General features: G+C 37.3%; 1 long non-coding RNA gene across 3 annotated transcripts in view; it reads right to left on the minus strand.

Annotated features, from left to right (window-relative positions):
* Nucleotides 1-17,634, minus strand: part of LOC128904875 (uncharacterized) — a 26,675-nt gene continuing 9,041 nt past the window's right edge. The window contains exons 5-7 of one of the 3 annotated variants that reach the window (XR_008464661.1): nt 13,920-13,981; nt 7,993-10,012; nt 1-5,443 (exon numbers count right to left, since the gene is read on the minus strand). This is a non-coding gene — a long non-coding RNA (uncharacterized LOC128904875). The remainder of the gene's footprint in view (nt 5,444-7,992; nt 10,013-13,919; nt 13,982-17,634) is intronic. The other 2 variants (XR_008464662.1, XR_008464660.1) reach the window with 2 other exon arrangements.

A 17,634-nucleotide genomic window follows, 5' to 3' on the forward strand; every position in this document is an offset into this window, starting at 1 on the left:
TTGTATGCAATTTATTTCTGTTGGTCTTTTACATTTCCTGGTATACAGAATGACCTTTGAAAAAAAAAAAAAAAAAAAGAACGTCAAGTTAAAAACGTTTAGATTTTCAATAAACTTGAAAAATTATTCAACATGCTTTCAAGCAATGCAATCCAAGAATGTACATCATATACATTACTAAGCCCCACTTAGTTATGATCCAGAAAAGAATAATGTACTAACATAATGCATTGCCTTGCAGAACACAGAGTTAATCCTGGTCTTCCAACAAAAAAGATCAGGCTCTAACAATTGCATCTGAATCAGACTTCACTTTCCTACCTTTTCAGTTTTATTAGCTATCCCAAATTTGTTTTCAAGAAAAATCTTTTAGGAGAAGGGAAGGAAGTTACCTTTTGTCTCTTGTTTTCACTACTGTCCTACTAAGGACAGGTATATTTAAAAAGACTGACGCATAAGACAGAGGTATTCTTCCCTGCCTAACTTCTGCCCCTGACTTGCTTTGTAACCTCAGTAAAGGAAAAATTCAAAAAAGCTCTTCTGCCTGATGATATCCCCATTGCCCCTCAAGAAAGGGCCTGGACCATACAGCTAGATTGCTAGTAAAACCACTGCTTCACACACAGATTAATTCAGCCATTATTAGCCAACAGAAAAAGAAGGGAACGTCTGTACAACATGGCATTTAAGACATGCTACATGGAATGATAAAACCTAATCCCTGTTCCATTTAATACAAAAGATTTAAATATTTCCTGTAATAGAAACTAGAAGCCTCGTCTCCTCATGCATAAAGAACACTTTCATAGGAGCACTTGATAAACCCCATCTCCAAAAGGTTTTACCCTTCTGCACTCTCTTGAGAAACCGAATACGAAACCCTGTCCTCCCATGCAAAGGACTGCTCTGAACCACCATGGGATATCTACACACAGGCAAATAAATCCAAGTAGGGGCTGCAGGACTTCCCTTGGTTGTGTTTTGTCAAACCAAACTCCAGCCATCAAACAAGGAGGTAAGAGTTCATGACTGAATCATGACCAGTTGCAGGTACCTAAGTTTGAAGACTAGGGGTAAACGTCAATCCTACATTCAGTCTTGCCTCTTAACTCTTAAGGCTCCCTCCCTCAGTGTCACCATCTTCTGGATTGGACTCTGAGGCACCCAGCTCACCTGCAGCTCAAGGCATACCCATGGTGGGACACTGAGTTGCTCTACGCACTCAAAGCTTGGCATGTGGTGTTCCTACAGTGTTCTCTGAAATAAGCCTTCAGTCACTTCTGGAAGGATTGCACATTGCTTAGGAGGTCTACACATTTAAAACCTATTTTTAATCCTAACTTCTACTTCTTAGAACCATTCTAGGTATATGTTGCTCAGACTTGTCCACAAACTGGAAGAGATTAGGATGCCCAAACTGGAAAGTAATAAAATTACACAGGGCCACCCCAAACTGCTTCCCCTTTTTTCTACAGTTCTGCAAGTGTGCATGGCGGGGGGAGGGGGAAGGTTAATTTACTATTTTAATATCTATAAACTACTAAAAAAATTGTGCAAGATTCATCTTGACAATGTTAAATGGGTTTAAAACAAGACTGGTAAATACATGCAAATAGAAATTAGCCAAATTAAAGCAAAGATCAATCTAGCCCAAAGCAAACAAATAGCTTTCATACAGATTTGTGTTCACACACTTATGCGCCATTTAGGTAACTGTCGGACACCTTTACTGAAGTTGGCAGCACATTATGTTTAGAAGAGGCCTCAAGGTGCGGTTTTAAGCCAATTTAATTAAAACGGTACAAAAAGTTGTGCTCATCCTCTTAGATGCTTAGCGTTCCAGCTTCATGAATTAGCCAGGTATCATCTCAGCCACAGTAATTGTGCATGCAAGCCTAAACCTGTGGCTAACATCAGGCACAGTGTGATTAATCCCAGGGAATTCTGGCAAGAAATGAGAATGTTTGTTATCTGCTTTTAAACTCATCCCCTATTAATAGTTAAATCTACTTTCAGTAGGTACGGTGCATGATCCTATTAATACTGACCAAGGGAAATGGAACCTAGAACACTTAACATCAGTAGGTACCCAGTCTTGTAATAGTGTTTTAGGCAATTTTCATAATATACAGTGATAGAAATTCCCAGATGATTAGCTAGATATGACATTTGTCTTAATTTATAGGAAGGAACTCACTAGCTCAGGTAATACTAATAAACACAACCAACCACAAATTTGGGGAACACAATCTGCCCCTAACAGATTATACTGAAATCAACGAGCCTGTAGAGACTGATATTTCCATTTGCAGTTTCCAATTAAAACATGCATTATTTATAGCAGTAGAGCCTTTGCCTGAATATAATAAGACAGAGTGTCCTTTGTCAGCGCCGTTACAGCCCCCAACCTATGCTGAGGCTGCACTTTGTGGAACCACTGCTCTATGAAAGGTCTTTCCTGACAGCAAAGGGAAGTAAGAAGGAAAGAGAATGCAAGGGACAGTTTGTTCGAGAGGAAGCACAGTTAACAGCTTTGTAACAGTCACACAGGAAACTCACCCCAGCTTCCCCTCGGGCTCACGTAAGTTGACATTCATAAAACCACACACATATCACTGTTTGCTGGTTTACACAGAAGAAAACCCAAGGCATACTAACTCAAATATTCCTAGAAAAATAGTACTTGGAGCTGGAAGCAGACTTCGAAGATTTCTAGTATCTGTGACAGCTGAAGAGAAACTAATTGTTTACTGATCTAACTATATTTCAAATATTTTATACTAATAAATGATAGGTTTATGTGATAGCCACATTAGTTTTCCATTGATTGCTACTCCTGAAAGACCAGGGCGTGTGGACTTTTAATAAAAGGCTAGTATTCCAAGATGTCTTACACAACAAAAAAGAAACGTGTCAGGATTATTAAGTTTCTGTATGTAGATTTTGTTCCTTTTCTAGAGAGCAAGAAAGTATTTCTGATAGACCGCGCCATATTCATGTTGAAAGATCACTTACAAGGACATACCAAAATCCTTCACTTTACTGCAGAATAACTGTACTGCCTGAGGCTGGTGTAAAGAACAGATTAAAATTTGGCTCTATAAATCATACCTTATATGTACAGAAACTGCTATCAGCAGTCAGTCTTTTCAGTAAACTAGCTAATGCTGACTATTTCTGCCTGCTTGTAATAGGGTGATAAATATACAAAAAAATGAAACAAAGCACTTATTTTATACTCAAGATCTCATTCTTAATTAACTTATCAAGCCTATTATACAGCCTGCACTAACAACAGGGGGAAAAAAATTGGGGAGAAAAAACCCAACCCAGCACATTAAAAATTCTAGTGGGCGTGCAACTGCACCACGCTACGCCTGCAGCTCTGCTACTCCAAGCTCTACTCTTGCCTGCTCTCAAATGTTAAGTTTGAACTTGGTGCTTATATGAAAGACGCAAACACAGGACAGAATGCTGCCAGAAGTAATGTCTAGTAATTACTAGTAATTTACTAAGTGGTATGCACCACCCTTCACAACATTACTGAATAAATTCCCTAGAAAAGTAGGTACTAGATTGCTTACACCACAATTGTCAAGGTGACATCAAAATGGAAGCTCAGTTCACTTACCAACTATTAGAAGTCCCCTAGCGCTTTTTGCAAGATTGGGACTGCTGATTTGAGTTTTGGCTGAATTCCAGTTTGGTTAATTAAATTCCACATGTCTACATCCCCTCCGCAGTTCACATCCTTTGCTACTGCTAAATGATATTAAATAACCAACACATTAAGTCAATGTCCTCTGGGCCTAACATCAACAAGGATCAAAATATTTCCCCAATGCAAAGTTAGTGAAAAGCTGTTGGAATCCTTCAGAGTAAAGTACTGCTGTTGTCGTAAATGAATACTTACCATTCAAGCAATTTCAAGTTAAAGAACCATCAGACTGTTGTACAAACAAGTTAAAATGCCGCAATGTAAATTGTATTAGGGACAGAAAATATTTCCCATTAGTAATTATGTACATGCTCAGTTGCAAACGTCCAACTATTATACTTCCAGATGAAGAGGAAACAAGTGTTTATGTTTGGCATGCATTCCGACCTTCTCTGTTCCAACTGTAAAACAGGAAGACAAGGTCTGAGATGCTCATCATTTTCTAACAGTATAACCATTTCCTTCTCTGAAAAAAGTTTCTCTAACTCTTTAATAAAGATTCTACCTACAATTTGCCAGTAGCTACTCTCCACATAAATCTTTTACTAACATTTTTCTGTAAATCAATAAATCTACAACTTACCTGAAGGGAAAATTTTACCCCAGAAGTTCCCCAATTCTTTACAATTGTGTTAAGAGAACAGTGTAGGCACACTTCGGTCACTATTTGCTTCTGTCTGGTAGGAAGTTGTGATATTAGGTTTTTTTATTTTTAGCAAGATTTACATGTCCTGAGTAACATTCATAGCTAATAACGGATGCCACAAAACCACCATAGTCAAAGAATGAATGTGAAGTCTTAGAGTAAAACCAGTCCTCTAATAGCCTAAAATTAGGAAGTATTTCATTCTTCTAATTTAATTTTATTTTTTTTTAAGTGAGCAATTTCTATTTGTCTAAATAAGGTACAGATGCATTTAATCACTGAATTTTAAGTCAAGTTTATTTAATATCATATTTCAATAGCTTATATTCTTACTTCAACATTGGATTAGTTCATGATAATAGACACATTTTGTTATAAAAAATAACCACAAATAAATTTAATGTTTTTTTTTTTTTACAACATTATGAGTGGTACAGCATCAGTAGATTTTCTTGAATCATTTACCGTTTTATATAGAGAGCTGTATTAAAAGGGAGAGATGTAGTACAGAAACCACCTGTAGGGTTCACTGTCAGCTTTGGTACATTTTAACACATTCTGCCTCGAAAAGTCAAACTCTTCACTTGTAACTACACGGAATACATCAACAAGAGGTCACCAGAACAAAAAAATCAACATGTCCACCCTTTGTGCAACAGAAACCTTCACATTCCTCTCAGGACACTGGAGTTAACACCTGCACCATAACGCAAGCGAAACTTTTTGGGAAGTCCATTCTAAGTGCTTTTAATTGCCATGTAAGGACCGCTTCTTTTCTTCTTCCACATAGCCCCTGGCTTTCAGCACAAAAGTCTGACAATGCCAACAGCTTCTTTATTTGCTGGGATGCTCTGGTGGAAATTTAAGCGTGAAGAACCCAGTGTTCCACAGAACTGATTTGAGGGTAAAGGTGAGCTGGGAACTGGATGGTTAATGAGGTTCCTGAACTCAGGTGATATTTCTTAATGTGTTTTCAGAGAAGTTGTTTGTCAGGGGAAGAACAGCAGCAAAAACTACAGCCAAATGCCTCACTAGTGTGATGTCGGCATACATGAAGGTCCAAGCTCTTCTTCTGAATGCTGTAAAAAAATTAAAAATGCGTCAGACATTAATACCATCAGTATCAGTTAGCACTGCACGAACACAGGCAGTCAGTCTCTAGCTAGAGTGTTCACAAATCCACAATAGCCAAACAGTAGGTCAGGGGATGAGTCATTCCTAGCAAGATCTCATGGTTCTGTCCAGTGGCAGAACACAACTCTCCTGACTCCTAACCCAATGATTTCACTTACAGCTAGCTGTGTTCCCAAGTGAGAGTTCCTAGACCTAAAATGTCTCTCATTTTACACAAGCAAGATGACACTTTTCACCATTTTTTTTCCTACCACTGGAGTAAGTTAGTGGAGTTTTGCACCATGTTTTCAGCCATATTTCTATTTTAGTGTCAGTTGTGAACCTGTAGATCTATCTATTCCTTGAAAATAGAACCTCTGTGCAGGCAATAACAATCTAAACTCCTACAAGCACAAGTGTCCCAATTTACTTTTTAGTGTTAATAGGACCTATATGCATTTACACCCTTAGGATATAATTGCACCAGCATGCAGCCACACACACCAGAGATGTAGACATTTGCATGTGTATCTCCATGTAATTCCAGTTCGACGTAGTGAAAACTGCAAACCAGTCTGAATACACTGAAGTTTTGACCTTGCATTTGTCATTTAATTCTACCTACTTTGCATTATGACAGAGGAACGTACCTCAAAATAAAGAACTTAACCATAACACAAATACTTTCAAGGATTCGTTCTATAGCAAAATGTGAGGTCTGCTGCATACTTACTATGGGTCTAAATCCTGGAATTATCATTTGATCCTAATCAAAACCTCAGTTCTTTTAGATTCAGGGAACACCAGATCTAGAATCTAAACCTTTGGGTTTTGGCACTTCTCCCATAAAAGGACAACCTAGAATACAGCTGTATACAGGCTGTAAGAGAACCCAGACTGAGACTCAGCACTTGTTACCTAACATCAATCAATCAGATTTCAAAACCTGCCAGTTCGTAATGTAAGCTTCTCTGAATTTTAGGTTTCCCTTAAAGAGATATCAAGGATTTGTTTATTTTGGCAACAACTATTTGCAACCATATGAGCTAGGAAATTAAAACAATCACCCACAGTAGGATTCATCCCACATGTTACCCAACAGGCGTGTTATCTTCTAGATTTCCTCTGTAAAGTTAACTGCAGGCAGGCAGTAAGTAACCCTAACAGGGGTGAATTATCCCACACATTTAAGTAATGTCTCTTATGACATTAAGAAGTCTCTCGGGAATGTCCATCATTCTCCATTGAGTATAGAAGGGGATCCACAAAGAGGTCAGCTTAAACTACTGAGGTGGCTAAAATTAATTCTTAGACTTAGCAATGTATACACCATACCAGTTTAAAAACATCACAGTTGGTGCTGCAAATATTTACAGGTTTTCTATATTTGGGGTTGTGGTACTTAGGCGGTAGTGTTATTTATACAAATGCAACAAGCAAAAGACTAGACTTTCTTCAAGTATGCTTAATCAGAAAAGCATACCTTAATCCTCCTTTCCCCTCACACCTAACAAATAAAAATATATTGGTTGATCTGGCATGTAAGGAAGTATTTTACTACGCATGTATAGAAAAACTTGTATTTTCAAATTAAGATTTACACAAAAGATTAAACATTTTCCCATACATTCTTATTAAAGCAGCACAGAACTCTCCCTACCTCTATTATCACCAGGAACATGCAATTTTCAGGAAATCCTCTAGCAGTCTTTGACAGCAAAACTACCAAAAATGTGAACCTGTCGGATTCTGTGCCATCAGAAGCAGTCATCTGACTCTTCCAAGTCACTAAGCAAGGCAGATATCTCAAGCAAATTTACATCTCTTCTTCTACATAGCTCTAAACTCTTGATAAGACAAAAGCCTTAAAGTAAAAAGGCTCTACCTGTTTAGCCCAGTTACATACACATTTTAAGTCTTGAGTTCATTATACATACACACAGAGATGCACTTTAAAGTTAAGTTGCAGTGTAATCCTGAATTTTGATGAGCAGTAGCCACTGCAGATTCCACTATATTGTTTTTCACTCAATGTATCTGGTAAGCTCAAAGCAGAAATAATCTTAATGGGTTAGAGCTTGAATAATGAAACTCTCTTCTAATTCAATATCAGTAAACAATATATATTTATTCATTAACTAAATCAGAATACTGGAAAAGTTTAGAGATGACATTTTTCTGTATATTTCATCACTGCGGTTATGCCATCCCTAGTCTTGCTTACACTCAGATCTGCGTGTGACTTCTACTCTTTACACCACACTTGAATACAGCCCACTGAATCAGTCAATGGGTTCTGTGTGGGTGTAAAGTATATGCTTGGGGACTGGAAAAGGGTTGGGTTTGCTTAGGGGTTTTTTTCTTTCCCCCCTTTTTTTTTTTCCTTTTGCGTCCCTACATTTTGTTGCATTTTTGATATAATTTCAGAAATAGAGCATGTACTTAAAAATCTTAAGGCTATTACAGATCTGAAATAGATTACTTAAGAAATAAAAACTAACTTAACTGTATTTACCCAATTCAGGCAAACTGTTTCACATGTGGCAATTTCAAACATCCACACTGTTTAGGTCTGGAACACTGCGCAGGCATTTGCCACTATGCAGAGAAGAACTAAATATTTTGTAAGCATAGATTCTACATACAAGCAAAAAGTGCTTTCAGAGAGTGTTATCATTTACTCTTACAGACACTGGTTAAAACGTTCACTTCCTGATCTCATAGACCCTCATTATACAATAAGTTTTTAACTTATTAAAGAACAATTCTATTAACTTCAAATGGAACTAGTTCCACAGCAAAAGTTAAGCATGCAAGTGTTTATATTATGATGGTTAATGTGCATCTAACAAGGCAAAGTAGGCTGGTAGAAGGGGGCACACTGTTAATTTGCAAGCAACAAAATCTTTGCTTCCTGTAAGTAGGGCTGACGTATTACAAATAAATTACTTGTAAAATAATACTGAACAGAGACAAAATACTATGACAGGCATTACAGAACAGTTTATTAAAAAAAAAAAATAGATTTTTAGTAGTATAGGACTTAATGACATGTCCCCTGTCATGCTTACTCTATCCTTTAACTAAAGCTTTCTGACAGGAGACAGAATTGGATTTCTTGTGCCTAATACAGTAGTGCATAAAGACTAATAGGTTATCAGTGTTCCACTCTATAGGAGTTCACCACTACCACCCCTCTCAAATTTTCCAACCACTATTTTCTCCCTCATGTATTAGGACATACATGATACTTGCTAGAAAGTAAATATCTGTAAACAAATACATGTTGTCTTTGTAACAAGGCCAGTAAGCGACCATTCCATTACACAAATTTCCTTCATATTTTGTTAAAACATTTTGATAAATGTTTACAATTCTGCATTTTTACACAGCTGCTACAAAAAATAGGAAAAGCGTTCTCCCCGTTATTCCATTACCAGGTACTGAAAAACTCTTGGTGAAGGAGGAACTTACTTTAAGCTCAAGGTATCTTATCACTTTTGAGATGCATTTCCAGATTTTAATTCTGACATCAAAAGACTCCCCAAAAGGAGCACTAGCTTTGTGATCAGAACTACCTAAAGAAACAGAGCAAATTAAGCTCTCCTCCACAGAAGTAACAAACCAAAATTTATGAAGCCATCTCTTCGCCAACCTCTGTATACCTCAAGAAGTGACTTGTGAACATCGGCTTATCTTAGTTTAAACCTTTCGAGTTTAAAAAAAACCTAAAGCAAACAGTACATCATTTAGTGTACAGAGTTTAAACACACAAGAATTTAACATTTAAACAGCCTCTAAGGATGCTAAGCACATACTTTTAACATGTACTTTGGCTTTACTAAGACTGCCTAATGCTCCCACTCATCGCATGACGCACTCTGCCAACACTGCAAAATGAAATGCATTAGCACTGTCAGAAGTGTGATCATTTCCTCACTCAGCGGGGGTGGGAGGGTGGAATCAAAACACTACAAGCAAAGTTGCAGACAAAATCAGTGTGAAAAGCAGCATGGTGCACCTAATACAGCAAATTAAGACATACAGTAGTGAATGAACACATTTTTGCTTTTATACAAGTCACTACTGTTTGTCCCAGTACCCCCTTCACAGACACAGCTATCACCTTCTACCAGATATTTCTGGTTTAGGCACATTAATGTTCTATACACCTTCCATCAGTCTATGCAGTTATATACAGAAAGAGCTGTGAAGAGGGACAGAAAGCAATCCCTTTAAACAAAGAAGCCTTTGTAGAGCCAAGCTCCAATAGGAATATATGTAAATGCTTGATGAGGCTTTTACTAACAGGTAGGAGTGCACACCTTAAAGTGTGGGGTTTTGTTGTTTTTTTTTTTAAAAGCCAACAGATTTATAGAATTTGTCCAACAGAGGGACATTTCATATATTTACACTACATGAACAGAGTCAACATTTGTAGGGCCTCTCACTAGTGTGTGTTCGGAAGAGCTGTTGCTGAGAGCTTGCATCAGTGGAGGTGTAAGAGCAGATCTCACATTTGAAAGGCTTCTCGCCTACGAGTAAATGGAAGCAAATATGAAGGAATCTTCTATGGGAACACAAAGTGTGTGTTGGAAATTCAAAAGAAAAGCAGTGGATTAGCATTTACAGCACATCCTCAAAGCCACAGCTCATCTTTCACATGATCTTGTTGCTAATGAAGCATGATCTTAGATAATGGTCTAGGCAGTTAAAGGTTACAGTCTGTTTTACCAGTAGGAGATCCGCTGCATCTAAATTTGGCTTCCACCATAAGTCTAATCAAGAAAAACTGGCCAGAACCATTTCCAAATTTAGTTTTGATCTCTTTTTCCTGAATCAAAGTTCAGAGGGCCAACTTTCAGCATACTCTATGTCACCAATTAAAACCAACCAAACAAAATCCCTCAGAAAGGGGAAATGTAGCAGAACAGGAAACTGTCAAGAAGCAAATGGAAATGACATTAAGGGAAAGTCATTTTACACGTTAATGAAGAAAACACAAAGTATTTTCTGTAAAGACAGCAAGTACAACATTTAGGTCACAAATACAAAGGAAAACAATGACTTTCAGTAACGAAAATATTGAGAGGTACATTCTTAAAGGACTAGCCTCCTCTTTCATCTACATTCCCACTGACAATTTCTGATTTACAGTATTTATCTTCATATTTTTCTGATGTACTAAAATTCTGAAATATTACAGTGGAGAACCTGAAATGAACCTAACCAGAAAGAAACCACCGACTGAAAAAAAAAAAAACAAAAACAACCCAACAACCAAGCACAAACAGAATCACAGAATGGTCAAGGTTGAATGGAATCTCTGGAAGTCACTTGGTCCAACCCCCAAACAGGCAAATCTATCTTCATTTTTGCAGCCAAAAAAACCAACCACAAACCAAATACATACATACATTTGAGTTAAAAAATAATTAAAAGTGAATATATTTTAAGAATATAAGTCCTAACACCAACCCTGGTATAGTAATAATTCTCCTCAAGACAGCATTTCACACCAATGTTACTACAAGTAACTCTTCACTTCCAGTTTTATTAGTATTATCTTTTAAGAATTAATGCAGGGGATATTGCATTGCATGGTCACTGCGTAGTCAATATGATGTGGAAATCAAAGCATTTTTTAATGTTCACCCCCAGTTGTCAATGGGGAAGCAAACAGGAAGAGGCTTATGACATTTGAGGAGCAGTTGTCAATGGCTTGATATCTAGATAACAAATTACATTTTCACAAGTAGTAAGAGCTTCTTAAAACTCATTAAATATGTTTGCTGTAGGTTACATAGCAGGTCAGCTGCAGAACAAGCAAAAGGACACTGTTCCTTCTGGATTTGCAATCCTTCTTCTAGACAGTGACTGACTTTGTTCATTTTTTGCAAAAGTTTCATTTATTTTGCATGGTTTTGGTCACTTGTCTACTTATGCACCAGAACATCATTAATAGCACCTGGTGACTCTGCCTAGACAGCCTCCTAGGAGAAGCTGGCTATCTCTTCTTTGGGTATCGCTCTCCTTTTCCTTTACCTTTTGAAGCCCTGTCAGTTGCCTTCTACAAAAGCTAAGAATGTTTAATAGAGCAAGTGTCTGTCTTCGAACATGGTATACTTGCTACCACAGAGATTGAGAACCATCTGTCCCAGTAGCATAAGACGTCTATCAGCCCTCTTCACACCTATGTTTCCTGCCAGACATCTGCCTACTCCCCTCTGCTGCCGTGTGTGATGCCACGGCTCCAATGCTGCAGGATGGAGCACCACCCACGTCGCTCAAGTGTCCTGCACCCCTGCCAGGAGCACCGCATTCCTGCCAAACCACTGCAAAGTTAATTTTGCCAGTGTGGACAAAGGTGGATGTTCCCTATTCACTATGCTGCCAGGTCCTATAGGACAAGATCTCCGCAAGCTGATTTATTTAAATATTATCACAAGGAGCTATTGGCTCCCCAATGTACTGTCCACTCACTCACTGCACACATCAAGGAGCAGGTTTCAGAAGGCCATTAACGCAACACAGCACGTTCCCATCCTATTCATTCAGTTACACTTATTTTCTAATCCTGTAAAATGCTCCGTTCAGAAGAAAGGAGAAAGGCTTCACTTTTTAAATACCAGCAAGATGGAGCAGATCCAACAGTTCCAACCAGACAGTGATACAAAGTACGTTCTTATGTGTAAATTCAGAATTTCTAATGCAAGTGCCTTTTTTGGCAGACTGACAGACTTAATATAACCATGGTAACGTGAAGTCTATGTAAACAAATCACTTGACCAAGACAGAAAGAACCTCAGAGCATCAGTCACAGAGAGGCTGGGCCTTTGATAGAGGTTCAACATTGAACTTCAAGACAGAGAACTGAAGCAGGAAGCTTTCCAGAAAATGAAAGGGAACGTAGCCAAGGTAGACAAAACACAATATATTAAAAAACCTGAAATACGCCAGTATGTGCAAGTTGATTTAAAAAGTTTTGAGCAGACATTCACATTCTTTCCTTGACATAGAGGAGTACCAGTATGGAACAAAAAATTAAGTACTGTCTGAAGCCTGCATCCATCTGAATCAGCAAAGGCATCCTCCTCAGTTAACAAGCCAGGGACATAAGCTGTCCGTGTCTTTGCAATATCTATACTTTTACATAGGTGTCTTCTGAATATAAATCCTAAACCAGGATCTCTGTGAATATACTTATATTCAAAAAGGTAAATCAAACACATCATTAAAGATCAATATCCCTCAATGCCACAAAAAAACCACTTAAGTCAAAAACGTGCCTGTTTTGTTAAATCATGAGTCTTTGGTTTTTGCATATTCAATGCAAGAGGGAGAACTACCAATAGGCAAAAAAATACCCCTTTTCTCTAGAAATCCTTTCTGTGGCACAAAAGGAGCACTCCTACATAGCATTCAATATTCAATTGAATTCAACAGCACTTCTACCTGAGCAGTTTATCTAAGTAGTAACATAAAGAACACATACATGTAATCCACCAGTATGAAATAACACATGCTGTGTCAGAGAGGCCTCGAGCATTGTTTCATACTCAGCCCTGTGTGTCTGCCAAACTAACTATAAGAACACTTCCTGTCAGAAAGGAAATGAACCTTGTCACAGCTGGAAAATCATCATCTATTTTTCCTGTGTAAGTGCTCTGAAGGGATGACATTTCTCAGATACTGTTGTTAATTTAGGCTTTTAATGCCTTTTATCATGAGCGTTTAGAGCTATTAGTTAGGAAAGATTGATATCATTATGGGAGGGATGAGAGCACAAAGAGTCCTCTCAGACCTGTCTACAACCAAGTATTTCAGTTATTATTTTATTACCTTTCAACTATTTATTTATATTCCCAGAATGACATACTTTGCTGTATTGAGAAATTTACTAGCAGACAATACTGCATAATGCAACATGATTATATTAGATTGTTGCATTTTGATGTCTGAACGGTCCACCTAAGTCTTTTAGAATTTTTTTTGTCTGGATCAAAAGGACAGATTCTACTTTCTCAATTGCATGACATGCTGCTCTTTCAGGCCAGCAAGTGGAATTTATCTAGAAGGAACAATAATGCATATGAAAGTTATATGTGTGCTTATATCCAAAGAGAGGAACAAAACTGTAAAAGGCTTACACAGATCACAGATCTGCTGTTCCCAATTCCTTGATTTTCCAGATTCTTCCCTGCACCATGCTTAGAATACCTCAAAACCATTTAACTGTATGTCTCAAGCACTTAAAGTTCCTCAAAACTCAGCAACAACAGAGGAAGCCCTGGTTGGTCACAAATTCTAACACAAGTCTATAAGGCAGTAAAGTCGCATCTTTAACAGACAATAATTTCAAAGGGACAAATACAAGCACAAAACAACTTTAAAATCCTTGTCTGGTGGAAGTCAATTACAGCAGATTTAAAAGGTGCTTACATCTCTATCCCGATTATTGGTCAGCACTCAGCAAAAGGAAACGGTGTACTTTCGAGTCATACCTGTAAATAATTAATACTAAGTAAATACTATTTCCAAATACATGCACTACATTCACATGTTAGATGTAATAAAAAGGATTACTCATTCTTTAAACACTATAATGAAAACACAGCTATTTTCATGACACATTTGTGAAGGTAATTAAAGTCCTACTGTTTTGAAGACAAAGTATTTTAGAAAAGAATGAAATTAGTTTGTATTACACTCAAGACTTCTACTGGTAAAAGTATTCCTGCTAATTCTAAATTAAGAGTGAATCATACAACTGCTATTTTATGCAATGGTATTCAAAACAAGAAAGATGCAGAAGGGGATTTAAGCCTCAATTATTTCTGTGGATTAACACTTTCTTGCACCAGAGAAAGAAAGCTTACATTGCTTAAAGAATAAATGCCCTTAACTTGCATGAGGGAACTTAAGTACTCAGGGGAGTTGCTGAAGTGGTGGATGGAAGAAGGTGTGCAAGCTAAAACACTAATCTCAGTAGAACCAAAGGACTATATGGAAAAATCTGGGACTTAAACAGCGGGCTTCAAGATGGAAGCCAACTCTGAGAGGCAAGCTGTGCCATTCTAAATAACTCTTTGTAATAGTTTTTCCCTTTTCCCTAAACATTTGTGATCTTTCAAGAGGACAAGCCACCACAAAAAAAAAAAAGAAGTCAAAGATATAGATTCTGAACTCCTACATGACATACTGAACTTTTTTAGAGCTATGAAACAGAGAGCAAAAATGGAGAGGCTAATTTCTGCAATATCTGTGTGAATCCAAGCACAATATTTCAAAGGTAAGTTAATGCCGATTCACAGACTAGGAAAATGTTCTTTGTTACCATTTCTATTCATTGAAATCACAACTAAAATTGTACTTTTTATGCACTTAACGGACACGTCTTTCACAATGACATAACAAGTTTCCTTTGTTAGGTGATTAAATGCTTTGTAGAAAAGTAGAGCAATTTAGATTTTCTAGCTATTTGAATTACTCCTTAAAAAATGTGTGAGCATAGCTGCCTATCTCTAGCACATGTAATAGCTTTAAATGCAGATTCCAGAATTCTGATAATGTTGCAGGCAGTGCCTGTGGTGCAAACTCTCCACAAATACTCATGTGTTCTTTTTTCTTTAAGGAGAAAAGAAAGACAACATTGTTGCTAGGAGGGTTGGTTCACTCTTATAAATTTAAGGACTGAAAGTCCAAAGAAACATGGAATTGTAATACAGATGATTTAACCTTTCACCCTTCAGATATAAATCAGGTGTGTTTGAGACAGTAGGAAATTCTGACCCATTAAGACTTAAGGGTCTTGAGTACTCTTGATCAAATTTTAGGCTCCATAAAGGTCCCACATGCATTTTAACTCTTCTGATTTTTAATGCAACAGTCAGGTACGACTATCAATAAATGAGTCTAGTTAGGAATCAGTTTCATTCTTCCCAGTTAGCTTTTGAACACTGATTATAGGCAGCTGATACTCACAGATGTCACTATGATTTTCCCTTCTTTATACGAACTTTTGGATAAAACTCAGCAACTGAAAAGGTTAGACTGCCCTCTCTCTGTGGCTTCTTGCTAACTACTTGATCTGTAACTTCATAAACAGAATTATGGCCAAACACTTTCAAGGAACTCATAATTGTAGGTATTAATCAGCATTTCCCCTTACAGTCCTAAAAAAACTATACCACAAATCACTAATATGGTCTGCCTCCATACAGTTTTAGATGATAAAAACTGTACTTCATTGCCTAAATAAGACAATAAAATTTGGTTATATTGTTTAGTATCACTAGTATTCCCTGTGAATTGAGGCCTTTAACTCACAAGCACTGTCAGCAGAATGCACAAGCCACCCTTGTACGTGAATGTGTCAATTAATATGTGAATTAAAAGCATCATTATATTTAGTGTACTCTCAGTTTTATTTTCTGATGGGAGAAAAATGGCCATGAGAACATTATTTTGAATTGTAATAGTACATTAATTTAACTTGAAATATAGAAAATAAATATTTGAAAAATGTAAGTCAGACCTAGGTGACATTAACTAATAATGGTTTGGTTGTTTGACTATTTTATTCTTTAAAATCTACACACCCCTAATGCCATAGTCACAAAAATCCTAAACGTTCATATAGACTGCCTTTTTCATAAACCTGAAACAGATTTTACTGAATAAATTCTACCGCCTAATACTGAAAAGAATTAGGACTTCCAATTCATACATTCCAGCTATCCTTGTGGCATATAAACAGGCAGAAATCATTAGGCAATCTATAGGTAGTCTGTTCTGAAGTTTACAGGCAAAGAGGAACACTGAAAAAGCATTTGAAAAGTAAAAGCCAGTGTGATGATGTTCATTTGCTGCCCCCTTCTGGGGAAAAACAAAACAAGCAAAAAAAAAAGCACCAAAAGAGCTAGGCAAACAACTGCTCCCTGCCTACTGTTACCTACATCTCTCTGGTAACTGAACCGTGTGACAGCAAATCTTTTTAGGTTTAAGGGCTTTTTTTTTTTTTTAAAGTTTTCATTTTAAAATATCAATAGACTCTAAAATATATTTCCCAAGCGAGTCTGTTAATCTAGGCATAATGAGAGATGATTCTGGGAAGAGAAAATGAGGCTACTTGCTTCATCTCTCTGGACCTCTGTGTAGCAGCACAGACTGCGCACTTAGCTACAGTCAGCATAGAAGAATTATCTTTACGCCATTCTGCCATCAGTTATTCAACATAAGCTGCGGGACACAACACTGAACTGGCTGCGGTTCACAACGGATTCTGTTCTGCCAGTCCTGCCACAGGGTCAGGACCTTCAGTGGAAAGAAGGGACAGCCACAGGCTGGTAATATAGCTAACTGCTAGTTTTGTTAGTTTGCCCTTCAAAAAGACTGTAATAAAGAAGCAGAGTTAACCTGAGGTTTGCTCTGCTGTACAGATAGCACACTAAAACTCAAGTCAGAACTAGGTATGAAAAATTCAAGTAAGTTCTTAATCTTTGCAGTAATTACAAGCATTGTTCCAGGGAGAGCTCCAGAGACCCAGTTCATAAATGTTCTTTTTACTTCCAAAACAGAGAGGTAACGCATTCACCAGATAACAACACATTTCATATGTAACCTCAGACTAAATTTGGATTGACATATTCCACTGGTTCAAAAATAACCGCCGTAATGATATAATGATGTAAAGTGCTTAAGCTTGTACTTCTCCAACTTCTTTAAAACTGAAGACAAGTATTTCAAAATACCTCACTGTGAACACGGGAGCACCTTGTCTACCTCCTTGGTTAATCTGTAATGACTGAACTGTGCTTTGACAATGACAAGGCTTGTTAACTGACTACTTAATTAAAAAAAAAAAGACACAGATGCATATGTGAAAGTTATATCATCAGCATTATCAGCATGTCAGTCTACTTCCTACCTACTAGCAAAGCTGCTACTTCGCTACAAGTAATCAGGCCTTTGACTATCCAAACCTAAACTCCTTTTTTTTTTTTTCTTTTTATTACACCAATTTTAGCAAGCTACTAAAACATGCATTTATTTCTTTCCATGTGAGCAGAAATCCAGATTCGGTATAGACAATTGGTTCAGTCCTAGAAAACAGCAGGGTAAAGAAGCTATTTGGGGAAAAAAACTTTGATAATTT

The sequence above is a fragment of the Rissa tridactyla genome, chromosome 2, assembly GCF_028500815.1.
Source record: "Rissa tridactyla isolate bRisTri1 chromosome 2, bRisTri1.patW.cur.20221130, whole genome shotgun sequence".
Classification (NCBI taxonomy): domain Eukaryota; kingdom Metazoa; phylum Chordata; class Aves; order Charadriiformes; family Laridae; genus Rissa; species Rissa tridactyla.